Source organism: Amphiprion ocellaris, chromosome 13, assembly GCF_022539595.1.
Source record: "Amphiprion ocellaris isolate individual 3 ecotype Okinawa chromosome 13, ASM2253959v1, whole genome shotgun sequence".
NCBI classification, from domain to species: Eukaryota; Metazoa; Chordata; class Actinopteri; family Pomacentridae; genus Amphiprion; species Amphiprion ocellaris.
This window is the reverse complement of record NC_072778.1, coordinates 29,394,508-29,409,830: the sequence shown is the minus strand read 5'-3', so window position 1 is coordinate 29,409,830 and position 15,323 is coordinate 29,394,508. Positions and strand designations below refer to the sequence as shown.

General features: G+C 38.9%; 1 protein-coding gene across 3 annotated transcripts in view; it reads right to left on the bottom strand.

Annotated features, from left to right (window-relative positions):
• Nucleotides 1-15,323, bottom strand: part of il1rapl2 (interleukin 1 receptor accessory protein-like 2) — a 512,569-nt gene that overhangs the window by 211,173 nt on the left and 286,073 nt on the right. The window lies entirely within an intron of this gene.

The following is a 15,323-nucleotide window of genomic DNA, read 5'->3' as shown; positions in this document are numbered from 1 at the left end:
GAAGACAAGTAAGAGCTGGTGAGACGTAGAGGTCAGTGTGGAAAATGACAAGGAGCTTTCCCAAATGGACTTCCTCCCTCCTCCTTCACATCCTCTCCCTCCTGGCTCCTTCTCTTTTTTCTTTCCTCTCTGTCTTCTTCTTCTTCCTCTGGCTTCTTTTTTTCTCCTCATGGTCTGAGGCTCAGATAGATGTACTCTCTTTTAACTGTCACCCTCCAGGCTCTCGCCACGAGACCTTCCTCTGAATTACAGCCTCTCCCCTGCAGCTATAAAGCCTCTGGATCTGCCTCAGAAGTCCTCCTCAGCCTCACATCCTCAAGTCTCCTCTTGTTTATTATGCAATACTGGCAGGAACTGGTGTGTATGTTATCCCGATATGAACAGATAATAGGCTTGGAACCAAATCAAAGAGCTTTCAGGTATTTTTTAACTGTATTATTGTCTCTTTTTTTTGCACTCGATTGAAACAGTTTATCACAAATGTCATGCCATGTCTTGATCTGAAGAAACAGGATGTGGAGTAATGCACTTTACATTAAAGAGTTTACTATTAGCATGTGCTACAGATGTCATCTTTTTAGATCCTGCATCAGTTATTCTGTTTGAGCTTCAAATCACTAAGCCACAGCGATGTTAAGATCTTGGATTCTTCTGAGAATAAAGCCCAAGAAATCACAGAACAGAGCACTCCATTGACATTCTATGCAGTAATCCAGGTGATTGTGTGAACAGGAGCTGTTCAGGGTCGCAGCAGCAGCAGCAGGAGTTCTTGTATTACAGACTTGAGAAAATGTAAACAAATAGGATGAAAACTCCGAAGTACACAGAGATTTTCATGTTGAAACATTTGTTCATTTCAGGCTGTCCACATTAAAACTTTACTGATGGTGCATAGATGCCACATTTAACCACACTATTAAGAGTAAATAGTAGGAAATAACATTTACTTTTTAGTTATTTTCATTCTGGATATTTTTACCCTTCACTCTACCACGTCTTGTCCTTTTCTCTGTGGTCCTTCTCACCTTATCTCTTTTTTCCCTGTCAAAATAAAAGCACTAATACCTGAAAATATCTCTTAAAAGAAACAATATAACTTCAGACCCAATTTCCAATTAAACATTGTTTTGTGGTGTGGTCAGATGTGGAACAGGTCAGCCAGAAAAGATAGAAAAATATTTCTTTTTAGATTATTGTTATGCTTGAGAAAAATTTAACAAGATTCCATTTTGACTTTTCCTGATGAATAAAAACTACAGACTGAGTTCAAATTCATTTTCTAAATGTAGCATTCATTTACACGCAATGTTTTATCAATTAATCAAGCAAAATACTATATAATTTAGTCTATTTTGCTGCCAGCTTATGCGTGCAATGCCCTCGAAAAGTCAGTAGAGTGAACAGAACATTAAACTTGTCACTGTGCTTAATTATAATAATAACTTAGCACCCAATAATCAACGCAAAAATGCAAAATGCCATGGGTTTGAGTCTCTCTCTCTCTCTCTACTTTCAACTGTAGTTAAGGCTAGAAAGCTAACAAAAATACCTTCAAAAAATGTGATATGCAAATATTAATAAATAAAATTAAAACAAATAAAACCAATAAAACTTGGCAGAATTAGTTTTAAAAATTGATTCATATAAACACTTAGCATGCTTTTGGATCTCTATAGATGTTTTCTATATCCATCTGTATAGAATTAAATATATTTACAATATAAATAGCATGCATGTCAATTTGTACTTTTGTGTAAAGTAGCAAAAATATTAGCTTCCATTTACTGTTAACAAATGCTTGGAAAGCCGTGTATATTTAATGTATTTCTACTCACAGGGTGAGTTAAAATGGCAGCAAAGAGCAATATAACATAGCAAATGAAACAGGAGAAACTAATTTTATCTTTACAATGAAATTTGCAATAAAAGCATAACCTACTTCAAAAAAAAAAAGCAAAGCAGACATTTTCGCAGCAAATGTTTTGACATGTTGACAAGACAAACTCAGCTGAAACTGCTAACATTAAAAATAACTGCATTCCAATTAGGGAAATGTGTCTCTGCATCCTTGCATTGTTCTGTCCAGATCATTTTGACAGAACTGAGCCATTGCTGACTAAATTTGCTTCACTTGTGCCTTTTAGATTTTTGACTCAAGATGCAGACGGTTACTATGGCTACCATTGTAAGTCAATGTAAAAATGTTTTAGCGCTCTGTAAAATGTGTCAGGTGCAATTTGAGTTGAGGTAAGTCACCACTGAAGATTTAAAGACTTCATCTGCTTGCGGTTCAAATTTACAGCTGCACACTTAATTGGTTACATTTATAGATTTAGCAATATGTATTAAGTCATACAGTGACAGGAGAGATTTAGTATCGCTGTATAGACATTCACACACACCCAACACAAGCAGATTTACGACACACACAATCACTCCTTCACCTTTGCAAATTAGTACTCATCCACGGTACACACACACACACACACACACACACACACACAAATACCATATTTAACAGCAGACACTTAATCACTGACAAGGCTGACAGATACTCAGACTACAGTCATAAAAGCTTGCTGAGTGTGTGTGTTTTAGCACAATGTGTGTGGGTTTATGAGTTGAGCATGTGTACGAGAAGCGAAATAACAAGTCTGAATGGTAACGGAAACATGCGCATAAAAAAAAGAAAAAAAAGAGTAATAAATAGCTCAGTGTTGACTTGGTGGTTGTAAATTAATGAGCTGACACAAAGTGAAGGTGTGAGTGCAGTCCATTCAACACACGATGCACCCAGGGCATCACATTAATAGAAAATCACATTAGCTTGGTCTAGTGGACTAATGCCTTTTGTTTCAGACCATGTTTAACACAAGTCAGACACACACATATACACAGTCTAACACATTAGAACAATGGGGCCATATGTAGCTGCGAGTCATAACCAAAGCAAACTCCCGATAATTCATTCATCCTCGCCTCTACACGTGCTTGTGCATGTGTGTTAATCTGCGAGTGTGGGTGTGCGCATATAAGCTGGGAGTGTAAGTGTGTGTACAGCGGAGTGCAGCTGCCTGCATCTGTAGACATATTAAATGTGTGGGCGAGGTGTAGCATGGGCAGATATATCATTCCCGTCAGCTCTATCTGCATACGGATGCTCCCGAACGGCAGAATGAAAATAACCCTGGATAAATGGCAAAGTTTCAGAGTTTGGAAAAGAGCAGATAGTTTTAGGCAAAACACAAACACATCTAGACACACAGCCACAAAAATAAATAAATAAATAAATACTCTGAGTCACAGACCCAAATAGTGGGTTGTCTTTTTTTTTTTTCTGTGACTGATATGATTTTGTTCAAGAACAAATATGTGAATGTAGAAAACTGTATTTGGATGTGATTTAAATGACAGCAGATTAATTTGTTATATCAGAGCAATTATTGTGTTTTTGATGCTGCAAAATTGCTTTAAAAAGTAGATTTTTTTTGCAGAAAACACAGCTTTTCTGATTTGTTTTGATTGGAAACTGCGGAACTGAAAGACGGTGAATATTTTTTTGTAGAAGATGTTGGTTGACAGTAAGTTCCAGGAGGAAAAAAAATTGGAGATTTATTTGGATATAATACCTCAAACTTTCTGTATATTTGCCAAGGAGCTTTAACAGCACTGTATAGGGATGTGTAGGGTGGTAATGGATGGGTGTGTTAGCAAACCAAAGCCCTGGAAATTTTACCAAAGTTACTGCCATTTTTTTCTCTTCTCCTTTTTGACGTGTCAGATCTTGTGAGGTGATGTTTCTGCTCATGTTCTATGAAGGTGGAGATGTTGAACCAGGAGGGACATACTGATACCAGGTCTTTGGGCGATGGATGGGAACTTTACACTGTGTCATCTGTGTGCATTCTCATGTCTAATGTCACTGCTGTAAACTGACAAAGTTTTTAAATTAGTGAACAAGCGGGAAAAGGCTGCACAGTTGAAGGGAAATTAATGATGAGTCTATATTTACTATGAACAGATGCAGTGAAGTTACAGTATCTTACTATTCCAAGAGAAGCTCTCAGTTCTGACCAACTCTTCTGATGGTGTCGCTGTCCATGGTGCTGAACTCTATACTTCAAATGGGACATGATATGAAGCTTTTACATATTGCGATTGATGAAATATTTATTTATTATTTATTTTAAGTCAGTTTCAAATGAGACCAAACGGATTTTACTTCAGTTTTTTTTTTTCATTTTTATGTTTTCTTGATATACAGTAATACAATCTCGCTGTTTTGTTTGTCATGGATGGGAAAAGTAATAATGAGACTGACTGTAGATTTGGTGCATCTTCTGTTGCAATGCTGTGTTGCACCTTAGAGGTAAGGAGGGAGTCGAAAGGTAAAGCTCCCAATTTACCAGTCAGTCTACCCTGATCTGCAGTCCTGAACTTAGGATAAACAAACAGAAAGAACATCTGCGAATACAAGCAGCTGATCGCCACAGCATTGGTAGGCTAACTCTGAAATTGTGTGAGAAGTTTGGAAATCTGGGAGGAAGTGTTTTTTCAGAATGTGATAAAGATGCCCCCCAGGTGCCTCAGTGTCTGGTCTGGTCTACCAGGTAGAGGAAGCAGGATGGAGGCTTCAGGGCCAACCCAGGACTTCCTGCAGGGATTATATCTCCCAGCTGATCGGAGAGCAGCTCAGGATGCCTCAGGAAGAGCTGGAGGAAGCTGCTGGAAACAGGGAGGCATCTTACATTCCCCTGAAGTGGATTAAATGGTTTGTAGAATAAGCAGAGGATGTGATTAGATATTACATTTAATCCCTAAAAATATTTTTTCATTGACTGTATATCTGTCTGGCTGCATGTTTTCTGCAGTAATAACACAATATTTGTTCTTTGTGATTTTGGGTTAAGATGTTGGAATTATTTAAAAGCAGCTACACCAAACAACCTATTTTCTTCTTATCTTGCCTTGTTGCCTCGTCTTTTTATTTTGTCAAACTGTCTCTGCTAAGACGCTGCTTGTGGATTAATTTTGCTTAGATTTTTTTTCCACAGAAGTTCAGTTTATTTCATGCTCCATCTAATCAGCCAAGTCTGATTACAGAAACCCAGGAAGTAAACAACCACAAAATGAAATAACCAGCACAGAATCAAACGTGTGTGTTGCAGTAGAAGTGTGGAACTTCCTTCACACTGACTTTTGTTTTCAGCAGAAAAATTACCTGAATAGAAACCAGAAAAAAATATGCGTAAATGCTTCCATAAATTGCCCAAAGGTTGAATCATTATTTTGTTTGAGAAGCATTTTTTTAATATACTGCATAAGTTAGAGTTTTCCCCACAGACTCCCCATTAGATTACATGAATGTAGCTTATGAGTGATACTGACAATAGTAAGTGCATATATTTTATTCTATTTAATAGCTGGAGGAGTGTGACTTATGGAGTTTGTGCAAGATACAGCATTTTTTTTTATTTCAGGCCTGTCACTCAAACATAAAGCCCTTCCGAGCCTCCAGCCTGTCTGCACCCCTCCCACAATCCCCTGCAATACCACTACAGCTGCTGCCATAATAATAGCTTGACCTGACCCACGCACCCACACAAATACACACACGCACACATAGTCACACACAAGCACAGGTAATGATCCTGACATTCACAAACAGGCACAAACGCGCACACATGCAGAAAAAAAAGAAAACAGACATACACCAAAAAGAAAAACACGCAAGAATGAGACACACACACACACACACACACACACACACACACACACAAGCACGTCTATCACCACTGCAGGGCAATCTACACCCTGGGTGAGAGGGAAAGGAATAGAGGGAAAGATGAGGAGAAACAAACAAAAAACAGAGGAGAGAGAAAGAAGGCGAGGGAACCAGATGAGAATGAGAGAGAGAGAGAGAGAGAGGAGAGAGAGAGAGAGAGAGAGAGAGAGAGGAGAGAGAGAGAGAGAGAGAGAGAGAGAGAGAGAGAGGAGAGAGAGAGAGAGAGAGAGAGAGACTGTCATTTGGGCCAGTGGTTTGTGCTGATGTTCAATTTCAGCACATGGCCAACTTGATGGTTACTCCTTTTCTCCGAACACATTTATGCGAATAGGCTTTAGCCTAGATAGAGCTTTATATATATATGCCTTGAGGACATACTGTATCCGTGTGTGTGCGTGTGTGTGTGTGTGTGTGAAGGGGAGTGAGGAGAAGCATGAGAAAGAGTGTTTGCCATTTGCAAAATGACTCTTCAAAATAAGGTGCACTCCTGCAGAAACCACAAATCTACACACACGCATAGAGTCATGTTTCTATGACTTTAGAGTACCTGACATTGACATACATCTATTTGCTGGAGACCTGGAGATTCATTCTCATCTTAACCACAATTACAATATGCCAAACCTTAATCGCACTCTATCCTTAAAACAAATTTAATGATTTATGTCACAGGGATTTGCTTTTTGTCCCCATCAGGAAGACACGTCCCCATAACGTGACTGCATAAACAGATTTAGGTCTCCACAACATGAGTAATGCCCACCCACACACACACACACACGCACACGCCAAAGCAATCTATTTTGTGAGTTGTATGAATATGGTAATGCATGTGTGGGTTATGGCCTTCATTCATTTCTATGGCGTTACAACAGCATTTATCAACACACAAGGCTTGTAGCACCACAGCACATACGCACAGCAGCCATGGTAAAAAGCTCAACCTCGTATTAACACACGCACGCACGCACGCACGCACGCACACACACACACACACACTCGCATCAGGCCTGAATAAATGGAGTTGACCACAATCTGCCCTCTGTCTAATGCTACCAAACAGACTGAAATATATTCACTCTCATAAGAGAAAACGCACACAAGGACACACACACACACATTCCAACTATTCTTTCAAACAATACTGTTGAACAACAGAGAGAAACGTGACATTTATTAAACCAAAACTGCAGCAGCAAAAACATTGTTTGACTTGACCTGTGTATTGTATTGATGATTGAGCGTGTGAGTGGACGGTGGGCTTTGCTGAACAATGACAGAGGTAATAACACAGTGTTTTGCACACAGTTAGACCCTGAGGTGACTGGCAGAATAATATTAAATTAATAAAATATGTACATAAATACTAGGAGGTGAAGGAGACGGGAGCTATAACCTCTATTCTTCATAAAGTCCAATATAGTATGAGGTGCAATCAAAAAAGTACAGATGTTGCATCTATATGAAGCTAAACTGTGCCTGAGTTAAAGGTTGTCTACCTTCCTCTATAAGGTAGTCACCTTGTGCATCAGTAAACTGCTCCCAGTGCTAATGCCACACTTGTAACTCTCCCTGAAAGTCCTATTCTGGACGTATAAGCACCATCCACGCACTCTCTGAGTGCTTTTCTTGTTTTGTATTGTATTTAGTATTGTGATGCATTTCAACAGATGGTTGCTCTCTCCTTGTTTGCTAAAAGTTGAGTTTATGCAAGTCAAGGACATCTGGCTGCCACTCAACACTTCTGGAAAGTTAAAAAAAAACATTTAAACTAATTACTAACTAACTAAAGCATCTTCATGGATTATTTCTTGTGTCAAGTGCTTTCTGAAATACATTTTAGAGATTGCTTTTTATAAAATGAGAAAAACTTTCCAAACCAACCATGATGTTGGTCTGGTTTAAAATCAGGGAGTAGACAACCTACAAGCTAAGCACATCTCCAAACAGGTACAGCCAATGTTTGCACCATTGTAGCGGGTGTACCCTGTGTTGGATTCCTGTTTCGGTTACTTACTGTGACACTGTCTAGTTGTACATCCATGAATGCTTTGCAATGCCGGGAAACCCTTGTATACACATATGTAGACAATCCTGAAACTGTTGAGGAAAATGATGAGCATGCTTCTGGTGCTAACTTTATACAACTACTTCAGTCTTCTGTAGCTTCTTCTACAGAAACCTGCTGTTTGGTCTCAAATCATAGATCGATATATCATAGTGGCAAACCTTGATCTTCAACATGAAGGTTGATGCATCCCGAGTCTGTTGACGGAGACCCTGACAGACTTGGACATGGTTCTCCTTCTGTAGGTCAATGGTGAAATCTCAAATCTGTGCCAGCAAATGGCCACAAAAATGCATATGTTGTGATGTTGATCCTGCAACATCATCTTCACTCACAGGAGTTGCTGCTCCTGTTGCACGTGCCTCGCCCAAAGATATTCATCGTATCTAAATTCATTGAAAAAGTGGATCAATTTTTCTGCCACAAAAGGCAGGTAAACTGAGCAGTGCAGCTACATGAGTCCTCATTTCCCAGACAGTACTGAACACACAAACTGTGTACACACATGCATAAATAATGTACGACTGCAATCATTAGATTTTTCAACTGAAGCTATTGTAATAATTCTAAGATCTAGAAGTGTTTGGGCTCTGTTTATCATTTCACCAGTCAACAAAACAAATGAGTGTTTGCCACAGTTGTTTAGACAGTAAAATTGGAACTTCAAACGCAGTCACTGAAACCTGAAACTCATGTACCAAATCCCAAAACCAGGTCTGCTTTACACTTTCATTTCCAAATCACACTTTTTGCAAAACGCTACTCACAGTTCTCCACATTAGGCACAACATTCAAAATGGAAATCTCTTGTGTTCCTTTGGAAAGCAGCACCGATCCCATTGCCAAGCTTTATTTACCAACTGGCAACACTCGCTCCTCACAGGTGTAAACACGAGTTGCTTGATTGTTGACTTAGAAATCAGAGCTTTTTTGGAAGATGAAATGACCACAGATGAGCTCTTGTGTTTTGGAGGAAAATGGAGGTTAATGGTGAAGCTGGAGGTTAAAGAGGAAGAGGAGGAGGGAAAGGATGAGGAAGGACTATAGTTGTGGACAGAAAGTTCAGCCCAACCTGAGTTGCTATATGGTTACATCGTTCATCTGTACACTCAGAAAATAGAACAGATAAGTTCCCTCTGCATCTCTTCTATCACACTCCCCTTGTTGTATGCTTACTAATGTTGAAACCCTTTATCTTACTGAATGGTTTTCCGGGTTCAGGCCCCAAATACTGTATTTTTGGAAAAAAATACACTTGTGTGTTTATGTAGCAGATAAATTTTACTAAATCAATCTTTTATAACTGAACATCAACTTAAATCAGCCTAAACTGGCAGCGTATGAGCAACCATTTCAGTTGATTTGTTCAGTCTGACTGACATTGTGACTTCTGTGCATTTATCAGAATTAATCATGACTGAGCACTTTCAATGTGTTGTTTATTGTACGAATGACACAAAGTTCAAATGGTTATGTGTAGTTCTGGAGTACAGAGCGTCGTATTCTAAATGATTAGATGCAGTTTGAGTAAGTTTCAGTCATTGTCACAATCAGGTTTTATGAACCAAACTGACTGCAGACACAATGCAAATGTGCAGTCTGTCAGTGAATTCATGAACCCTGAGTTTCATTTTCATGTGACATTTGATATGATCTTTTTCAAATGTGGCGCCGTTGAGTTTTATTCTGCAGTACGGATGAAAATGGACTGAATTAAGACAAACAATTACACCCTTTGTACAGTGAGTATTTATATGTGATTTGAATATGGAAAAGGACATGTTAATGGAAATGTATGCCATCATATCAGCCAGGATGCATTTGGAGGAGATCAAATTTGAACTGTTTAAAGCACTTCTGACAGTATTGAGTCTACATGTGCTGTTAAAACAAATGCTTGTTTTGAGGAGAGACTGTGCTAAGGGATTCTCCATCATTCACACCTTTAAAATTCATAGTTAAAAGAGTTGTAATCAAAATACTCACTACTGGATTTTGGAGAAGGTTTGATTTGTACATGACATTTAATACCGCAGCCAAATACAGCAAGAAGTCCTGATTTCTCCAGATCCCCTGTGCTATGTTCACCCACTATGCTTGGTACTTCTAAGGAATAATCCCACTGTCACTAAGCTACAGCTCAGTCTGCAACCAGCTGCTATGTCCTATCAAAACTGCAAAGTCAAAGCCATTCAGAAACATCTACAAGAGCTCCATGTTTTCTTCTGCATTCAGTTCGAGCAGCAATGTAGCCAAAGTGTTCCATGTGTGTTCACCTTTGAACACAGCCTCAGTTATGCAGAAACTGTGAACCAGACATTAAGCTAGCTCAGCAATGGAAATGAAAACCAGAGTAACCACATTTGTTGCCAACTCAGCAAGCGATATAAACTAACTGACATAACGAAACAATTGTGGGCACTACTAAGATTATGAGAGCACTTTTCATTGCCAGGTGTAAATGCAAAGACCCATATCATTATTGACAGCAGGTGTAAACTCGCTGTTAACTGCTGTGGACAGATTTTCTAGTCAAACAGTTGATCTCCTCTTCTTTCTATCCATTTCTCTGCCCTGATGTTCTGCCAGTTTGGTCATTTGGTGAACCACAAACAGGTCAACTAGCACAAGGTGTGCTTGTGTTTAGTGCTATTTTCACTGCTGAGGGTTGTGGATGTCAAACTTCACTCACTCGCTCGCTCGCTCGCGCACACGCTCACACGCACACACTCTCACACTCTCACACACACACACACACACACACACACACACACACACACACACACACACACACACACACACACACACACACACACACACACACACACACACACACACACACACACACACACACACACACACACACACACACACACACACACACACTCTGTTTCCATTCTAGCTGGAAACATTGGTATCATAACACGTGTTCAGTAGATGGCAACAGGAGCTGTACTGTAGATCTCTTCTATTTAAATTATGAACTGGTTTATCAAACAGAACAGACTCTTCCATCCAAGTGAAATAGTTTTCCATTTTTAGTAAACTAGCGATATCAGTTTTCCCCCAGAAGAAGCTTTTGCTGTGGAACTGCTTTGGAGCAAATGGTCAGAGAGTCCTGCAACAGAGAGCTCCATCTCACAGAGGAGGAAAAATGTGATTTGAACGGTCCAGCTGGAGGCGAGGATCAGTACCATTTCCAACTGAGTTATAGTCCCGCCACGGGCCTCCTGACACAGTCGCTGCTTGTGCCATGTGCAGCTGATTCATGGAAATGAAGCTCAGAGTATTGGAAATTTCTGAAACATCTTTGGTTGCCTGTTAGCGTTTGCAAATCAGGTCATGAAGCAAAAAGAGAAGTAGGTAGAGCAAGGGAGAAAAGAGACAAATGGTTTGGGAAGAAGAGGGGGAAATGGAAAGAATGAGAAGGAAACGTACAAGATGAGGGAGTAGTTTTGTCAAGAAGTACTTAATGAAAAGTAATGAGTCCCATTTCCCTGGGAAGCAGAACACATTGGCCTTCCTATTAACCATAATAACTCCTGTAAAAGTTTATAAGGATAGATGAAGGGATGGATAGAGGGAGGTATAGATGGAGGATGAAGAGCAGAAACAAAGGAAGCACCTGTGGAAGGACAAAAAGGCTCGTATCAGAAGAGAAAATAAGAACGTAGACGATGTTTCCTCATTGAGCTACTTCTCATTGAATAATGACAGTGGAAACAGAGGTAAAAAAAAGGCAACAATAAGAAGTGGATGATAGGAAGAAGTAGTTTGTAGCATTTGCAACATATATAAATCATTGTCAAATTAAATGTTGTATCTGGGTATATAATTAAAATAATAAATGAGATCAAGGTGGAGATGATTGTCTATCTCACACTGGACGAAATGGTGTCGTTTCTGAAAAATAACACAATATATTCCATTAAACTAAACATCTCCTGGTGCAAGTTACACACATCCTCTTTCTGTAAACATTAGAGTTTGTCTGTCTGCCATTTAAACACACTTTTGAGCTTCATTTACGCTGGAAAGACACTGTCCTTGTCTCAGGACAGAAAGAAAAACAAGTCAGTACCGATACAGATGGTGAAAATGACAAACAATCCGTTTTTTTAACGAGTCAGGCAATACCACTGACTAAACTGGACATATTATTTGTCATTCAAATGAACAGATTCTTGAAAAAATAAGGAATGAAAGAGAATTAAGTTGGAAGAATGCCCTAAGTGCTGCCAAAGGATGAAGGAGGGGTGAGAAAGAAACAGACATGGGAGAAGACAACATTCAGAAATGTCCAATGGAATGTAAATACATGCAGCCAATTTAGACAACACGTGGGAGGACGTGTATACAACCAGATCAATGAGAGATGGAAGGGAGAATGCTTTTACGAATCTGATGGAAACATGAAAATTGGGTCGGAAGAAGCACAAGGAGATGAAAGAAGAGAAAGACAAAGGTGATGAGAGGAAAAACTACAAGCTGCATCCAGAATTTAATCAATTACCTGCATCTGAGTTGCGGCTGTGTGTGCAAGTGTCTACTATTTCCACCTAATTGTACGTATTTCTCTGTGTTTACTACAGGGCTGTTTGTATCACATTTACCTCCCTCTTGCTGATCATTAAAATCGAAGCTAATCTCGGCTGGCTGGACAGGCTCATGGGCAGAAAAACTGATGATATATTTCATGTTTATTCACATAATGATAGTTTTCACTACTTGTTGATCTCACTAGCTGTGTTAATGAAAGGTCCCCAGTGTCTTTATCATTATTATGAGTTGTTGTAAGAGGCACCATGAGGAAGGTGCTGTGTGCACCTACATAACTCAAAATAAGGAGAAAAGGGTAATATTGGTTTTTGTTCACACACTTAAAACGGCATATGTGTAAAGAACCACTACACGTGTGTGTGTGTGTGTGTGTGTGTGTGTGTCTGTCTGTGTATACACACACATATATATATACATATATATATATATATATATGTATATATATATATATATATATATATATATATATATAGGTTCTGTAAAGCATCTTGGGACAATCTGAATTGTAATTGGCGCTATATGAATAAAAATGAATTGAAAATTGAAATGTGGTCATGAATAAAACTGTACATATGTCTGGTACCAAACATTAAACAGCGGTTATACATTGTCATCATTCACGAGGAAAATATCCATTAGAACTTAACAATTGCAGCCTATTTTACAGTTTTTATGGATACTATATATAAATATATATATATACTTAAAAATAATTTAAATTACCTTTCCGGTTATTTTGCGGTTTAGTGGCCCCATTTTGAAGTAAGAAAAACTATCTAAAAAATTGTTTAATGTATTTTCTCAGTATGGAATTTAAATATAAAACGAAAATGATTCATTTCACATATTTGCACACATTTCTGTTTGAAAAATAGTGCTTAAATAAAGTGTACTATCAATACAAATCCTCATGACTCATTCATCTTGATTTTAAGTCAGCAAGTCAATTTGAACCCGAACAGAAGAGTATTAATTTATCACCATCAGTCCATAAAATGAAAAATTTCAAAATGTAAAATAAAAAAACAATAATAAAAAAAATCTGTGTCATGTAAAACTATTGTTTTTGATATGTAGGTCTTTCCACCCATCCATTATCTATACACTGCTTAATCCTCATTAGGGTAACGGCTGACTTAGGGTGAAGGCAGAGGACACCTGGACAGGTTACCAGTCTAACGCAGAACTACAAACAGAGACAAACAATCACACTCACATTCGTGCCTATGGACAATTTATAGTTAGCACTTAACCTCAGCATGTTTTTGGACTGTGGGAGGAAGCCAGAGTACCAGGAGAAAACCCATGCATGCACAGGGAGAACATGCAAACTCCATGCAGAAAGATCATTATTCAGTGAAGACAACATTAAATTAATCATAAATCCAGTGTAGACATTGTTAATGTGGTAAATGACTTTTCTAGCTGGAAACAGCTGATTTTTAATGGAATATCTCCATAGAGGTACAGAGGAACATTTCCAGCAACCATCACTCCTGTGTTCTAATGCTACATTGTGTTAGCTAATGGTGTTGAAAGGCTAACTGGTGATTAGAAAACCCTTGTGCAGTTATGTTAGCACATGAATAAAAGCGTCTGGGTGACCATAAAAACTTTTGACTGGTAGTGTACATCATTCAATAGCTCATGTTATGCCGAAAATAAAACATCAATGACTTACTTGTGACTTTCAGCTGATTTTGTATATATTCAGTCCTAGAAAATGAATGGAGAAGACCCCAGAGGGTAAAATGTCCAGGATTTTTTGACTGTTGTCTGGTTAATGCGCTTCCTGCGGCCAGTTTCTGCACCGAGCTAAAGCAAGGCCAACAGAAGTCCCTTCAAGTACAACCATTTACAGGAGATGTGCCAAGAGTTAGCATCTCCCATAGATTGTATAAAAATATAAAAAATACACACTGTGGCATTTCACAGTGGGTTTTTTTTTCTTATCTCTATTATCTAATGGCTTTGAGAAATGATCAACAGAGGGTAGGTACAACTCAGTGCAGCTTTGCATTTATTGTGTCAGATACATTTAAGTTTTCTATCTCCTGTGGCTCGCTGTATGATTTAGGTTGTAGCTTTGTGTGGTCTTTATTTTTGTTGTGGAAACATGCCACACACCTTCTTATTCCAGCTGCAAGACTTGAGAAAGATTGACATCACTTTACTGCTCTCCTGTATCTTCAGTCTAGTTAACATTGTGACCCAGTTTGTGTTTTGTTTCTCCTCAGAAATGTGTAGAATCTGTACTCATGCAAGAGGCTCAGAATCATGACTGCTGTTGCCTGATTTTAGGGGAGGGAGGCATGATGCTGTTTATACCCAGCTCCCTTCAGGGTCCAGCTTTGATCGGGTCACTTGCTGCCGGTGCCAGGGCTTGTCCTCGAGCTGCTTGAACTCCAAGAGCACCTCAGATTTTTTATTTTTTTGGTTTGGCTCTAATTTAAGATGGTTCTCTGGCTGCTCTCACCTCATGAGCATGAGGGCCAATTTGGCCACGATCCTCCACAATCTGAGGGGCAGGAAAAGTACAGCTAAAATCTTACGTAACATTAACTAAGTGTCATGAGACATCCTCAAGCTAAATTCAACATTCTACGATGACTAAAAGATGATCCAAGCCTTCTTCAAACTGACTAAACTGCACAAACTCAGCCGAGACTTAAAGATTCAACAACTTGACAGGTTGCACATGTGTGTAATTCTCAATTAAAACAACAGAAAATTCAGATTTTGAGTGAATGTGAGAAAACTCTCCTCCAAGCCGAACCAAACCACTGACCTCTGTCAGGCTGCTTCTTTTTTCTCATGGTGTGTATTTATATGTTCACGTCTCCGGTTCGCTCCATTTGTCACCGCATCGATGGAGCATACAGAGCAGTCATTCCGGCATTTGTCACTTCT